The sequence below is a fragment of the Schistocerca gregaria genome, chromosome 4, assembly GCF_023897955.1.
Source record: "Schistocerca gregaria isolate iqSchGreg1 chromosome 4, iqSchGreg1.2, whole genome shotgun sequence".
Lineage (NCBI taxonomy): Eukaryota > Metazoa > Arthropoda > Insecta > Orthoptera > Acrididae > Schistocerca > Schistocerca gregaria.
Window position 1 is genome coordinate 84,545,982 of NC_064923.1, and position 14,443 is coordinate 84,560,424.

Here is a 14,443-nt window from a genome sequence, read left to right on the forward strand (position 1 = left end):
ACATCTTTTCTTTTATATCAATTTTTATATGTAGAATCAGGAGGATCCTAAAGAGGATTCCTAATTTCAAACAAAAGCTGATTTTTAGGATCTGTTCACCACTCATGGGTTGCCATTGTCGAAAGAAACACAGGAGGCGACACGGCAAATGCCCATGCGCAAGTCACAAAACTGTGCTGTGTTTTTGCTGACTGACCATAGACTACAAACTCGAGACAAAACTTCCCTCAACTAGTTGTTCACACTCGCGATTTCAAACAACTGTTGACAACAGCTGAAAACTAAGTCACACTTCGGGCTGGAAACAGTTGTCAACCGAGTTGGTTGGCGTTGGTTTTCTGCCTGAAAGTACTTTAGAAGATCGCAAACGGTTATCTATAAACGAACTTAAACAACATAACTGCGATCACGACTCTGTTATTGAAATACGTCAAGGACAGAAATCTTGCTGGAAGGAGCCTTCGCTGTTGGAGAGGACATCAGTCATGAAAGAGTATAAAGGTGCTCAGCAATAATGTTCATGGATGTCACAGCCACCATCGACCCCCTCGAATACTACCATGGGTCTCCCATAACATATTACTGTCCCCACGGTCCCGTGTTGGTGGCTACAACGCAAGTTTCGACCACTCGCTAACGTCGTATCCGGATGCAACCATCAACCTGCTGTAACAGGAATTGTGATCCATCTGACCATGCAACACGTTTCCAGTGACATACGGTCCAGGTACGGTGATTTCCTGCCAATTACGATCATAGTTGATGATATTATTAAGTCAAATATGCGAACAGGAAGGTATCGTCTGCTGTGGAACCCCATCGCAGTAGGGATTTGGCACGTATATTGTATTCGAACATTCTGAGATATTCCGAAGGAAACGATTTATTGACAAGCATCCAATTCGGATTTAGAAAATATCGTTCTTGCGAAACACAATCAGCCCTTTATTCTCACGAAGTAATGAGTGATATTGACTGGGGATGTCAAATGGATTCCGTACTTTTAGATCTCCAGAAGGCTTTTGACACTGTAACCTCACAAGCGACTTCTGATCAAATTGCGTGCCTATGCACTGTCAGCCTAAGTTGTGCGACTGAATTCGTGAATTCCTGTCAGATATTTCCCAGTTCGTAGTAACTGACGGGAAGATATCAATTGAAACACAAGTAATATCTGGTGTTCCCCAAGGAAGTGTTCTAGGGCATCTGTTGTTCCTGGTCTATATAAACCATTTATTAGACAATCTGAATACAAGTCTTAGGTTCTTTCCGGATGATGCTCTCGTTTACCTTCTTGTAAGGTCCTCAGATGACCAAAAGAAATTGTAAAACGATTTAGAGGTTTTACTGCATGCTGTATCCATGGAACAATAACAGAGGAATCTGTCTTCATTTGTTTACTGCATTCTGAACTTCTTTGATGATTACAAAGAGTTTCCAGTAGAAGAGATGTGTTTCACAGTAGTGTTCATAGTTCCTGAGGTATGCGTTCTAGAGCCCATGTTTACTGGGTGTTTCCTTTTGTTTTAATCCATACTAACACCTCTCAAAATGTGGAATACTTTTTTAGCATCCTGTATGGGTATTGTTGCATTTGTAAGTCCTTTTGTTGTTGTTGTTGTTGTTGTTGTTGTCTGAGCAGTCGCGCTATGAACATTTTGCTGACACAAATTTTAAAACAAACGGCATTTTTGTCAACAATGCCTTCCGCGCAAACTGTTGTCGTTGCGCCTGTACGTTGTTGCCGTTCGCAGATATCATTTGGTTGAACCGATAATTACCTTGCGTAATTTTGCTCATCGTGCGACTGTCGAAGTAAATATATATTTTTTATTCATATTTCTTAAAATGTCATTTTATGTGCATTTCTCTGGGTTTATTGTGTTTTTTTATTATTTACGATAGCTAAGTATCTATGTAATGAGTAACATTATCGTGTATTTTTACAGATGGATATACTAGAAGAAAGAATTTTGACGTGGCCGGAAGATGTTGCAGTAGCATCTGTTAGAGCAGATAGTAGCAAAAAGTAACCTACCCCGTGAACACTGCTGCTGTCTTATAGAAACGGAACAGTCATCAGATGAAGTAGAGGTGGAAATCTCTTCCATATAAGCACGAGGTCAGTTATTTTACTTAGGCAAAGACAAACAAAAGGCAGTTACAATCCAGGACGAACCAATGTGGAGCAATACCTCATAATTCTGTTATTGGTAGACAAGAGATAAAACCTGTGGCAAAAGACGCCAAAGATATTGTAGACTGTTTTCTTCTTTTTGTAAATGAAGAAATGCTGACTGACATAGTAAGGTATACGATTATTCATATTAGAAAAATGAAATGAAATGTCGTGTGACGAGGGCCTCCCGTCGGGTAGACCGTTCGCCTGGTGCAACTCTTTCGATTTGACGCCACTTCGGTGACTTGCGCGTCGATGGGGATGAAATGATGATGATTAGGAGAACACCACACCCAGTCCCTGAGCGGAGAAAATCTCCGACGGTTTGTAATGCGACTGATATTATATAACTGAAATCGTTTATTGGCATTTCATTCATGACAGGTGTTTAAAAAAATGCGTCATTAGAATGTGGGACAAAAACGGCACAGTTTCTGGTATTTTTCAAGCTATTATGAGCAGTACTAGATTTATTTTTCTGACGACACCTGTAAGATTTGACGATATTCAAACCTGCTCCAGAGGTCTAAGTATGGCATTCTCGCCCCAGTTCGTGAAATATTTGATTCGTTTGGCGCAAAGTGTCGATCTAGTTATCAGGTAGGAGAAAATGTTAGAAACCTTTCGAAGTCGATGTAAATAGCAAATAAACTGTCCAAGTATGGAATGAAGGTGTATGACTCAAATATTTGACTCAAATTTTTTTTACAGAAGTAATGTAGAAGTTTACCCAGACAAGCAACCAAATGGTTTATACAAATTCGATAACACAGTATCTGCTGTCGTAATCGTTTATCACAAGATATACACTGGTAGAAATATAACGACTGACAGTTATTTAACCTCGATTCCATTGGCTCATGAATTGATGAGCAAACAAACAACTTTAGTTGATACTCTCAGGAAGAATAAAAATGAAATCCCTCCTTTGTTCCTAGATACTAAAATAAGACCAACACCGAGCAGTATCTTGTGCTATAATGAAAACAAGGTTCTGATTTCCTATAGGCTCTATACCAACAATAAAAGGAAATAGTTGTGCTTATGATACGTACACACCATGAAAATAATCAGACTGATCCAACAACTGGGGAACACGCAAAATCCGAGATCACTTATTATAATCGGACAAAAGAATGTATCTATGTGGTGGATCGACTGAAAGAAGAATATCCCGTGGTTCGAGCAGTATGTAGGTAGCCACTCAAATTATTTTTTTAGATTTTAAATATTATTGTCATAAACAGTCAAATAATATATAAAGAGAATGCAAATATGATTATTCCTAGGAGACAGTAGAGCTAGCATGACCACAAGTTGTGCGTAGGTTTTGCATTGTACTCCTATCTCATCCTCTGCAGCAAGTGATAAAACGATTTACCAATGAAACTGAAGTTTCAGGCGCTGAAAAACCCAGCGGTATGTGCCAAGTCTGACCAAGACGCAAAAATCGGGAGATAAAAAAGACTTGTACCCATTTTAAAAAATTTATGTGTATTGAACATGCTGTGATACGTGCAAAGCTCAGATATATAACAGACTAAGTTACAAAAGTTAAATAACAACAAATACTGGTTTATTTGTTTTTTCAATTTTCTATATAAGTGCCTCAGAAGACTGGCGATTGTAATTGTCCTAAGACAATTACCAACAATATAAACTCACTGTTGTGCAATGCAAATAAATGTGTTAAATACTAAAATATGAGTGTTTTATTGTAAAAATATCAAAAAACATACTAATTTACACATTCTAGGTACATTTCAGGCTGCTTGTTGTGTGTGAGCAAAATGCTGGACAATCGTGTAACTTTTAAAGGCGCGAGTTCCCGCAGGTTAATGACACCATATGCCTAACGTCCGATACCATCTTTTTGTGTAGTTGTGCCAAGACTGTATTTTCTTCCCGAATCGATTCAATATGTCTTCAGCAGTTTTCTGGTCCACCAGTCCAATCTTAACGTTCTCTTGATGCACACGTTTCAAAAGCTTCTGTTCTACAAAACATGTACATCAACACTAGCCGAGCCACCCTACGGTGTGCAACTGAGCACAGTTTGGTACCAATTTCCCCCCTTCCTCCCTTATCTATTATGTTTTCGAATGGGACATGATTATGGCAGCATTCTGCAAACCTCTGTAAGAGATCAAATTTCTCATCCGCGGCTCGTGGTCCAGTGGTTAGCGTTGGTGCCTCCAGGTTTTGAGGTGCGATTCTCGGCCAGGTCGGGGACCTTCTCCGCCTGGGGACTGAGTGGTTGTGTTGTTCCCGTCATTTCATAATCATTCAGAAAGATTGCGCGATTGGACAGTGAAAATGTTGGGTATTTCTACGGGCGCTGATAACCTCTCAGTTGAGGGCGCCACAAACCGAACATCATCATCATCATCTAATTTCTCCGATTTTCCCGTCGCAGTCATTTCGCAGTACGCACGTGGGAGGAGGTGATACGTTTTGGACCCTTCTTCGAACGGAGAAAGACGACGGGTAAAACCCTCGTCTCGGTCTCAGATTTAGATTTTCTCTGATTTCTCTAAATCGCTCCAGGTTCCTCTGAAACGGCTTTTCCGATTTCCTTCCCCTTCCTTGACACAATACGAGCTTGTGCTCCGTCTGTAATGTCATCGATGTCGATGGGACCTTCATCACAACATTTCTTCCTTATGTGGAAAGTAGGCTCTCGGATTTTCAAGAGCAAACCTTACCGTGATATGAAACGGTTCTCCTGCGGAGTATCCCACTGGACATCGCTGGGCTTCTCCGTAAGGCTTTCACACTTGTACCGTCACGGGATCGTTTAACGAGACACGTACCACCCTGGTATGTGCCTCAGACCGATACGGAACATTCGAAAATTGATCTTACAACTGATTTGCGAGTTACTTCTATCGTAGATAAATAACACCTCTTTAAGATTCTTCTGGTGAACCTCAGCCTGGAAGCTGCTTCCTTTACTGTAAATTTTATGTAGCCATTCTATAGTAGTGCGTTCCAGACAATAACTGCTAACTATCTTACGCCGAATCGAAGTCGAACAATAATGGGTATCCTGGTTTATTTAAGGGTAGTAAGTTACATTTATTTTCATTCAGAGTCAACTCTGTGTCTCCGCACCAATCATCTAACCTCAGCACGTCTGCCGTTGCATTCTTATGACACTGTAACATACCTATAGACAAAAACCCTCTCTCAAGCTTTCAACTTTGTCTACTAGGTAGTTTATAAATTGTGTAACACTATGAGTACAGAGGGCTTCCTGATTCTGTATCACTTCAGTTACATTTATGTCTCAAATTAAAGCAGTGCAACTGTTGGGTGGTGGTTGAACGGCTCTCACAAAAGCAAGCTGATTCCATGATCACCCTTGGTCGTGTCGTATGTGACATAAATATTTTGCTTGAGAGCTGGGTGGCATTCTGAGGTGGTTCCCATGGCCTATTCTGAAGTTGTGGTTTAAAAAAATAAGCCCCAGAGGTGCCTTGGTCTCCTAAGTGCCCACTTCAATAATATCAATAATCTGTTGAGCATGGACGTCGACAAAGATCCAGACTTTCTGTTCCCATGTAAGATCAGAAAATTAGCGCCTTCTGAAAAGAATTTTTAGCTGCTGTGAATTGCCTCCCCTACTAGAGACTTGTGTATACTTCATCAATCAATTACAAGAGACCACACAACCTCTGTACCAATCTTGGAAATTGTATTAGCGTATTTGTAGGCCATACCAAGGAAACCTTTGCACCATTCCCCTCTGTTTTCATGCTTTGATGTTCATTTACGTTCGTCACATTGATTTAAAGCTCGATGCAGCCCCTGCAGAGAGAGTTTGGGCTGAGAACAGAGAACCTTGATTTCTGACCTTTCGCTTTCTGACATTCTGATTGTTCACTTCCTGACTGTCGTCCCGTGCTAACGGTGCAGGCTCAAGATGTTAAGTACCGCCTTTTGCTGTAGCTTGAGGTGTTAGTTTAATGTATATCAGTCCGTACTCTGAGAAGCTCCCATTTATCTGGCTGTTTGTGAATTTTGGACTCGGAGTTCATTCCTTCTCATGTTACATCTACATCTACGTCTATATCGATACTCTGCAAATCACATTTAAGTGCCTGGCAGAGGGTTCACCGAACCACCGTCACAATTCTCTATTATTCCAGGTTGAAAGTGCGAATTGTGCACATGAGGAACTTTTTTATTTTTTCAGTCTTCCTAATGACGTTGATGTCCCTCTAATTAACCCCAGAATTTCATCTTAGTTTTCTGCGTTTTTGTATTTCAAGAGAACATTGAAATGAGATTCCATGTTGGTTTTGAATTTGAATAAATGTTTAGAATTGTGGTATTGACTTCCTACAACTACTTCCATGATGGGGCTATCGTTGTGTAACAAATATAATCAGCTATGAACTAAGCGGTTGTTTCAGCGTGATGGTGTTTCGTGGTGCCAAATTATTAACTGAATGTTGATTAGCACGCAAAGCTATTTATCGTAATGACGTGTGGGTGGCACTAGGAGTTTTTATTTTGGAGCTTTAACCATTAATAATGCAGATTAGTTTAAAATGTAAACAAAAAGGTCCTTTGGGATTCTCCTCAAATTGCCGTTCCATCTCTCAGTTTCATATCGTGTTGACTTTTATCTCTTGGGAAGTCCTTAATGTTGTCAGAAATGAAGTCCGATAGTCGTTAAGCTTGTATTTTGTCGTCAAAACTAGAGTGCAAATCTTTAAAAAGCCTTCCTGGAGAGAGAGAGCAGAGCATCAAGCCAGGTGCCCATGTCCAACGCGCTCTGGTTCTCTCGGACGAAGTCACATCTCATCTGTATTGATTATCTCTCACGTTTGACTTCCAGATAAGGCTACACTGGAGACAGACATATATTTTCAGAGAAGTATCTCTAAATCATAAATTCATATCAGATGTTACCATATTTCTCTCTTTCAGGGAACATCTGTTCTGCTGTTCCAAGCCTGATTTTTGTATTCTCTTTACTTTGGCTATCGTATGTAATTTAGTTGTTCAGATAGCAAGAATAATCTACTACTCTGTGTGTCGCTGCCTATCGTAGCTTCCTCAGCATCAGTCAGTTTAATTCGATTACACTCTGTTACCATTCTTTCGCTTTTGTGACGGTTCTTATAACAACCGTTTTTCAGCAAGACACCATCAATTCCCCTCAACTAATCTCCTTTACCACCTCTCTCAAAAATACGATGACATCAATGCAGCATAGAGATTTTACTTCTTCTTCCTGAACTTTAATACCCTTTTTAAATTTCTCTTTGCTTTGCTTTATAGCTTGCTCAATTTACAGACTGGATGGGCTACAACCCTGTGTCACTCCGTTCTCCACTTCTGTTTTCCTTTAATGCCCTTCGACTCATAAATTTAGACCAGTTACTGGGTCCACATTTCTCTTTTATAGTTCTCTAACCTGCCTACCTGGTTAAGCTAACGGTCATTCCACATTCTGCCCTACAGAATGATATATCCCCCTACCCGGAGATCATGATGGAAGACTGTTTTACCTCTGCAATATTTTGCTCAGTTGGATGCCACCATCACTACACGATATAGTTGAGCTGAATGTTCACGGGAAATATAACAACTCTGCTTTCCCCCCTACTTTCATCTGTTTTGAGTACCAACGTAGCAAGGTCATACTGGCTAACACTACAAGGTCAGATCAGCTGATTGTCCAGAGTACTGCCCCTACAACTATTCAAAAGGCTGCTGCCCTTCTTCATAACAATATTTTGATCTAGCCTCTTTGCAGATACCCCACCGAAATTATTGCTAAGACCATCTGTGACTATCTGTGTTGTTGAGGGCCATAAACCACCGCACCATGGCGAGGCCCATAGTCCATGAGCATGAGAAATCTTGTATTAGTAGAGAGAAAATAATATCTGGAATGCTGATTCATTAATAGACTTTTGTCTGTTTCACTTTTTAACCGTATTTTTTTCACAGCAGAAATCGCGACTGTAAATAAATAAAACTGGTAAGAACCCCTGAGGCAAATGTTTTCGTAACTACAATAGAGCTAGACTGCAGGCAAACAGGAAATAATCTTACAATTTTATTATTGTTATTATCGTTTTGACGGAAATATGTCTCCAAGAGCACTGAAAGATTATCAACGGTGGGTGATCTTAGACTTGGGTACTTTCTACTGTGATGAAGATAACATCCAGTCACATCTGAATCTACATGTGCCTCTACATACATACTCTGAAAGCCACGGTAAAGATCATGGCGGAAGGTACTCTGTAACACTACTCGTCATTTCCTTTCCTGTCCACTCGAAAATAGAGCGAGGGAGAAACGACTGTCTGTATGCTTCAGTATGAGCCCCAATTCCTCGTATCTCATCTTCGTTGTCCTTAAGCGAGATGTATGTTAGCGGCCGTAGAATCGTTCTGCAGTCAGCTTCAAATGCCGCTTCTCCCAATTTTTCTCAATAGCGTTTCTCGAAAATAACGTCGCTCTCCCTCCAAGGATTCCCATTAGAGTTCCCGAGCATCAGCCTTGTTCGTAACTTCCGGTAACAAATGCAGCAACCCGGCCCTGAATTGGTTCGATGTCTTCCTTCAAACCGACCTGGTACTGATCCCAAACACTCGAGCAGTACTCAGGAACAGCTCGCAGTGTTCTGTATGCGGTCTCCTTTACAGTGAACCAATCTTCCGCAAAGTTCTCCCAATAAATCGATTTCGCGTCCATTCGCCTTCCCTTCTCACCTGCTCGTTCTACCTCATATAGCTTTGCAACGTTAGGCCCAGATATTTAAAAGACTTGACTGTGTCAAGCAGAACACCAATAATTATCCAAATATTACAGGTCTGATCTTCCTACTCATCCACATTGACTCACATTTTTCCCCAATTAGGCTTAGCTGACATCCATCACAAATACTGAAAATTTTGTCTGCGTCGTCTTGCATTTTCGTAGTCACTCATCTTCGACACCTTACAGTAAACCACGGCATCATCAGTAAACAATCTGATTGCTGCCCACCCTGTCAGCCAAATCATTTGGGTGTACTGAGAACAACAGCGGTCCTATCACATTTCCCTCGGGCTCTCCTGACGATACCCTTGCCTCTGTTGAACACTCGTCGTCGAGCACAACATACTAGGTTCTATTATTTAAGCAGTCTTCGTGCCACTTACATATCGGTGAATTTATTCCACATGGTTGTACCTTCGTTAACAGCATCTAATGGGGTACCGTGTCAAATGCTTTACGGAAATCTAGAAATATGGAATCTGCCTGTTGCCCTTCATCTTGTGAGAAAAGAGTAAGCTGAGTTTCGAACGAGCAATGCTTTCTAAAACCATGCATATGGTTCTCAGTCTTACGTTAGTTTGTTGTATTAAAACTGAGAATACGTTCAATGATTATGCAGCAAACAGCCGCTAGGGCTTTTGGCCTTTTTGCGTGTCCGTTCTTTTACCCTTCTTATATACTGGAGCTACCTCGCTTTCTTCCAGACACTTGGGAGTTTGCGCTGGGCGAGAGATTCACAATAAAAGCAAGCTAGGTAAGGGATCATTGTCGTACAATACTCTTTGAAAAATCGAACTGCGATTCCATCCGGACATGGTGATTTATTTGCTTTCAAATCTTTCAGTTGTTTCTCTATGCGAGGGACGCTTATTACTATGGCATTCATAGAGGAGACCATCCGATCGTCAAATGACAGTATGTTTGTACGATTCTCCTGTGTGAACGATTTCTTGAACGTAAAACTGCCATACCAGACTGGTCACGCTATAACACGTTAGGTTTTCCGTGATTTCCCTAAGTCGCCCCAGGAAAATGCCGGTATGGTTCCTTTGACAGGGCACGGCCGACTTCCTTTCCTGTCCTTCCCTAATCCAATGAGACCGATGACCTCGCTGTCTGGTCTCCTCCCCCAAAAAACAACAACAAAATTTGCATAACTGTCGCATTTTCTTGAGTCTTCCTTTCTTCTTAAGTAGTGATAGTCCATCAGCCTGCACTCTTGAGAATGTTAATTACGCGTCACCACGACTTGATTGTCCACGTTTTCGGTTAGAGACTGCTGCGTCTTGATAAACTGTGCAGTCGTGATGATTTGTTGATTGTTATCTTGCTCTCCGCTTGCGAGAATGGCATCCGCCATCTTTCGTACGGTATCAGATTATTCGCGTCGTCTTTAAAATCTTACGGGTCTACGAACATTATGAGTATCGCTAAATAGACAGAAATCGCATTTGAAATTACGCAAATACCTTCTTTTGATGTAATAATCGATAAAGAACATGTTTCCACCTGCAGTTTATTTGTGAAATGTTTGTTCATCAATATTCCGAATAGTTGATCAGTGTAGCGTAATCACGTATCAGTTAGGCAAAAGTTCGTGTTTTACGATCGTCTCAGAATAGCGATTAATATTACAAAAAGGTCTGTAAGCCTGTTATTGCACAACTAGACATAGGCAAAAGGGCGAGGAATAAGGTAGGATTTTAAGAAAAGCCAGTAAACATCTCACAAAGTAACGTTTTTTATTCTGTGTCGTAATCTTGGTAATATCAAATGCTATAAATGGATAATTTTGCTGACGCTAGCAGCGAGGTAGGAATGAAATCAGTGACAAGCTTCACCAACAAAACAGCCGCGCAATGGTTGAATTTTCCTGTTCACACTGCTGCCAACATCGTTTTTATATTTTATGTGAGATTTGTTATTGCTAGAACATCTGAACTTGCGACATTACCGAAAACATTATCTGACGCGTTAAATCAGTTTCAGATTTTGAAGATGGGTGCAGTCAGCAACCATAGAATTGTGGGAATCGTACAGCGACCCAGTTGCACGTCAAAAGCTTCTTAAAATACGATAATGACCGATGTGATAAAAGTAACATCTCGAGACAGCGCGGTAACACGATGCTGCTGCTATGTCAATTTAAAAACAGGCAGAAAGCCATCCAATAAAGTTTCTTTTTTTAAGCTGTAGTTGATCATTAAGGATAAAGCCTCTATAACTGAAATGTTGCTAAAAAATTTTGAAATTCCTCTACCCTATGCAAAATAACCTTGTAATCCAATTTAAAAGGAGAGTGTGCACAGTGTATGAGATGCTAGACATAAGTTCTTTGAATCTAACTTGGGCTGCTTTTTCTGTATGGCCTGAGTAGAAACGGGGACAATCATTACACCGTATTTTATTGACGCTATAGTGAGAAAATGGTTCGTCACTACGCATTAAGGCAGAATTAAATTATTCCCAAGACTTGAAAAGTAAACTTTACACCCATGTTTCTTAGTAAGAAGGCTGCTTATCTCATGTGAAATGTTTCCTAGAAACGGTACAGAAAAGAAATTTCCTTTCTCTTTACAGTCGTTTTCCAGTTGATAATTTCCTACAATGGAATATTTTTAGCGGTTTTATCATCCAATATTCGGAGTAGTAATGACGACTCGTAGCCGTTATTACTGGCTATAGTTTTAATCAAATTTATCTCCTCCCGAAAATTCTCCAGGGATAGCGGGATAACCAAAGCACAATAAATATTAGAATAGGAGAAGGCCAATTTGTGTGCTTCAGAGTGAGCCAAATCAAACGAGATACTGTTATTAGAAAAACTTGACTTAAGAAAGATTCTGAAGTCGGTTTTATTGTATTTTACACCGAAAGTAAGATCAAGGAAATTCAGTTCTGTATAATCGATCTGTAGTTCCTTAGTGAACATTGTTTTCTCATGAAACTGAAAGTATGCAACAGTTGAAGTAATTCTCCATGAGTGCATTCGAATTCAAAAAGTAAATCGTCAGTATACCAAGCACTGAATGCTGACGTTACTTTTTATCTCAGGGTTGCCCTGAAGAAATATTCTTCACGGGAATTTATGAAAATGCCAGCAGAAATGCCGGTTAGGAGACTACCCAGTGCCAAACCAAATGGCTGCGTACGTAATTCCTTGTTAAACACGCAGTAATTGTATTTAAGTATAGTTCGAAGCAACGACAGTCCAAAAATTTCATGAACTGTTAACTTTTTGTGAAGAAGTCAAATTATTTTCTACAATTTCCAAAATAGTATCAAGCGGGACATTGGCGTATAAACTAGTGATATCAGAAAACGCTAGCTATGCCTGAGGAGAACACGTGATAGTTTTCAACTTGTTAATAAAATCCACTGAATTTGTAACGGGAAAACTCTTTTCATTTATACATATCATTTTATTGTTGACTAAACCCTATGACTTCGTTTCTCTTATCACGCAATATGTGACACGTTAGTTTATTTTATATTTCAGCTAAATGTAATTTTTGTTCTTTCTTTTGCTGCAGATATGAATTCCATGTACTGGTTGTACTACATCCCAGTTTTGGATGTTATTAGTTTTTCTGAGGAACACAGGTTTGTGTCTTTGTATTACAAAACTTCTCAAGGTTTTTTCTGTGTCGTGCAGTTTTCTCATAGTGGAATAAAGTTTATTTCATTTTTCAGTTCTAGGAATGTTATTAGGACACAAGTTTGGGTACACGAAAATGCCATGCATTTTATTTGAGTTGGGTAGCCAATCAAAACAGAATACCTGGAGTGTAAACTTTTGGAAAAGTAAATGACATCTTGTGCCTGGAACTGAAAGGAATTTGGTTGAACTGCTAGTAGACCAAAAAAAGTAAAATTTCTTTCACCACAATATATCACACTAGACTTGACGAAGAAGTTTGGGAGAGCTCTTCCTCAATATGGATCCTGCTTAAGTACCTATGTAGGAAATTCTCTTCGTCAACAAGAAATATCGACAGGTCGAATTTTTATTGGTCTTCAGACGCAGAAACTGATGAAGTATCGCCTGTTTGAGAATGCAATGAATATTAGAGAAACAAATGCGTGGACTACCTTAAGGCCTATTACTGAAAACCTTAAATAGACTAAAATACATCAAAATTACGGAAACAGTGTCCAAAACTAGGTCAGAATATTTCAAGTAGTTGGGTTCTACATGAGCGAAAAGTCCGTTTCCTACACTCACATATTAACTGCTCTCCTCAAAATCTGGGACACTGTAGCAAAGAGGAAGAAAAACGCATACACCGGGACATTAAGAACAAGGAGAAAGAAGAGGTACCAGGGAAGATGAAATGAAAATATGATGGCTGATTGTTGCTGGATGTTGGACAGTGACAATAAATATGAAGGTTCAGCGAGAGGATCAAAGAAAACTACCTTGAGTAGTTAAACAGAGAAACGATTCGTGGCGATAACATGTAAGACCTTCTGGTGACAAACAGACCCGAACTATTTGAAACAGTTAATGCAGAACAGGGAATCGGGGATCACAAAGCGGCTACTGCATCGGCGATTTCAGCCGGAAATAGAAATATTAAAAAAGGTAGGAAGATTTTTCTGTTTAGCAAAAGTGACAAAAAGCAGATTACAGAGTACCTGACGGCTCAACACAAAAATTTTTTTCTCAAGTACAGATAGTGTTGAGGATCAGTGGGCAAAGTTCAAAACCATCGTAAAATATGCGTTAGATGAGTATGTGCCAAGCAAGATCGTAAGAGATGGAAAAGAGCCACCGTGGTACAACAACCGAGTTAGAAAACTGCTGCGGAAGCAAAGGAAACTTCACAGCAAACATAAACATAGCCAAAGACTTGCAGACAAACAAAAATTACGCGAAGCGAAATGTAGTGTGAGGAGGGCTAAGCGAGAGGCGTTCTATGAATTCGAAAGTAAAGTTTTATGTACTGACTTGGCAGAAAATCCTAAGAAATTTTTGTCTTATGTCAAAGTGGTAGGTGGGTCAAAACAAAATGTCCAAACACTCTGTGACCAAAATGGTACTAAAACAGAGGATGACAGACTAAAGGCCGAAATACTAAATGTCTTTTTCCAAAGCTGTTTCACAGAGGAAGACTGCACTGTAGTTGCTTCTCTAGATTGTTGCACAGATGACAAAATGGTAGATATCGAAATAGATGACAGAGGGATAGAGAAACAATTAAAATCGCTCAAAAGAGGAAAGGCCGCTGGACCTGATGGGATACAGTTCGATTTTACTCAGAGTACGCGAAGGAACTTGCCCCCCTTCTTACAGCTGTGTACCGTAGGTCTCTACAAGAGCGTAGCGTTCCGAAGGATTGCAAAAGGGCACGGGTCATCCCCGTTTTCAAGAAGGGACGTCGAACAGATGTGCAGAACTATAGACCTATATCTCTAACGTCGATCAGTTGTAGAATTTTGGAACACGTATTATGTTCGAGTATAATGACTTTTCTG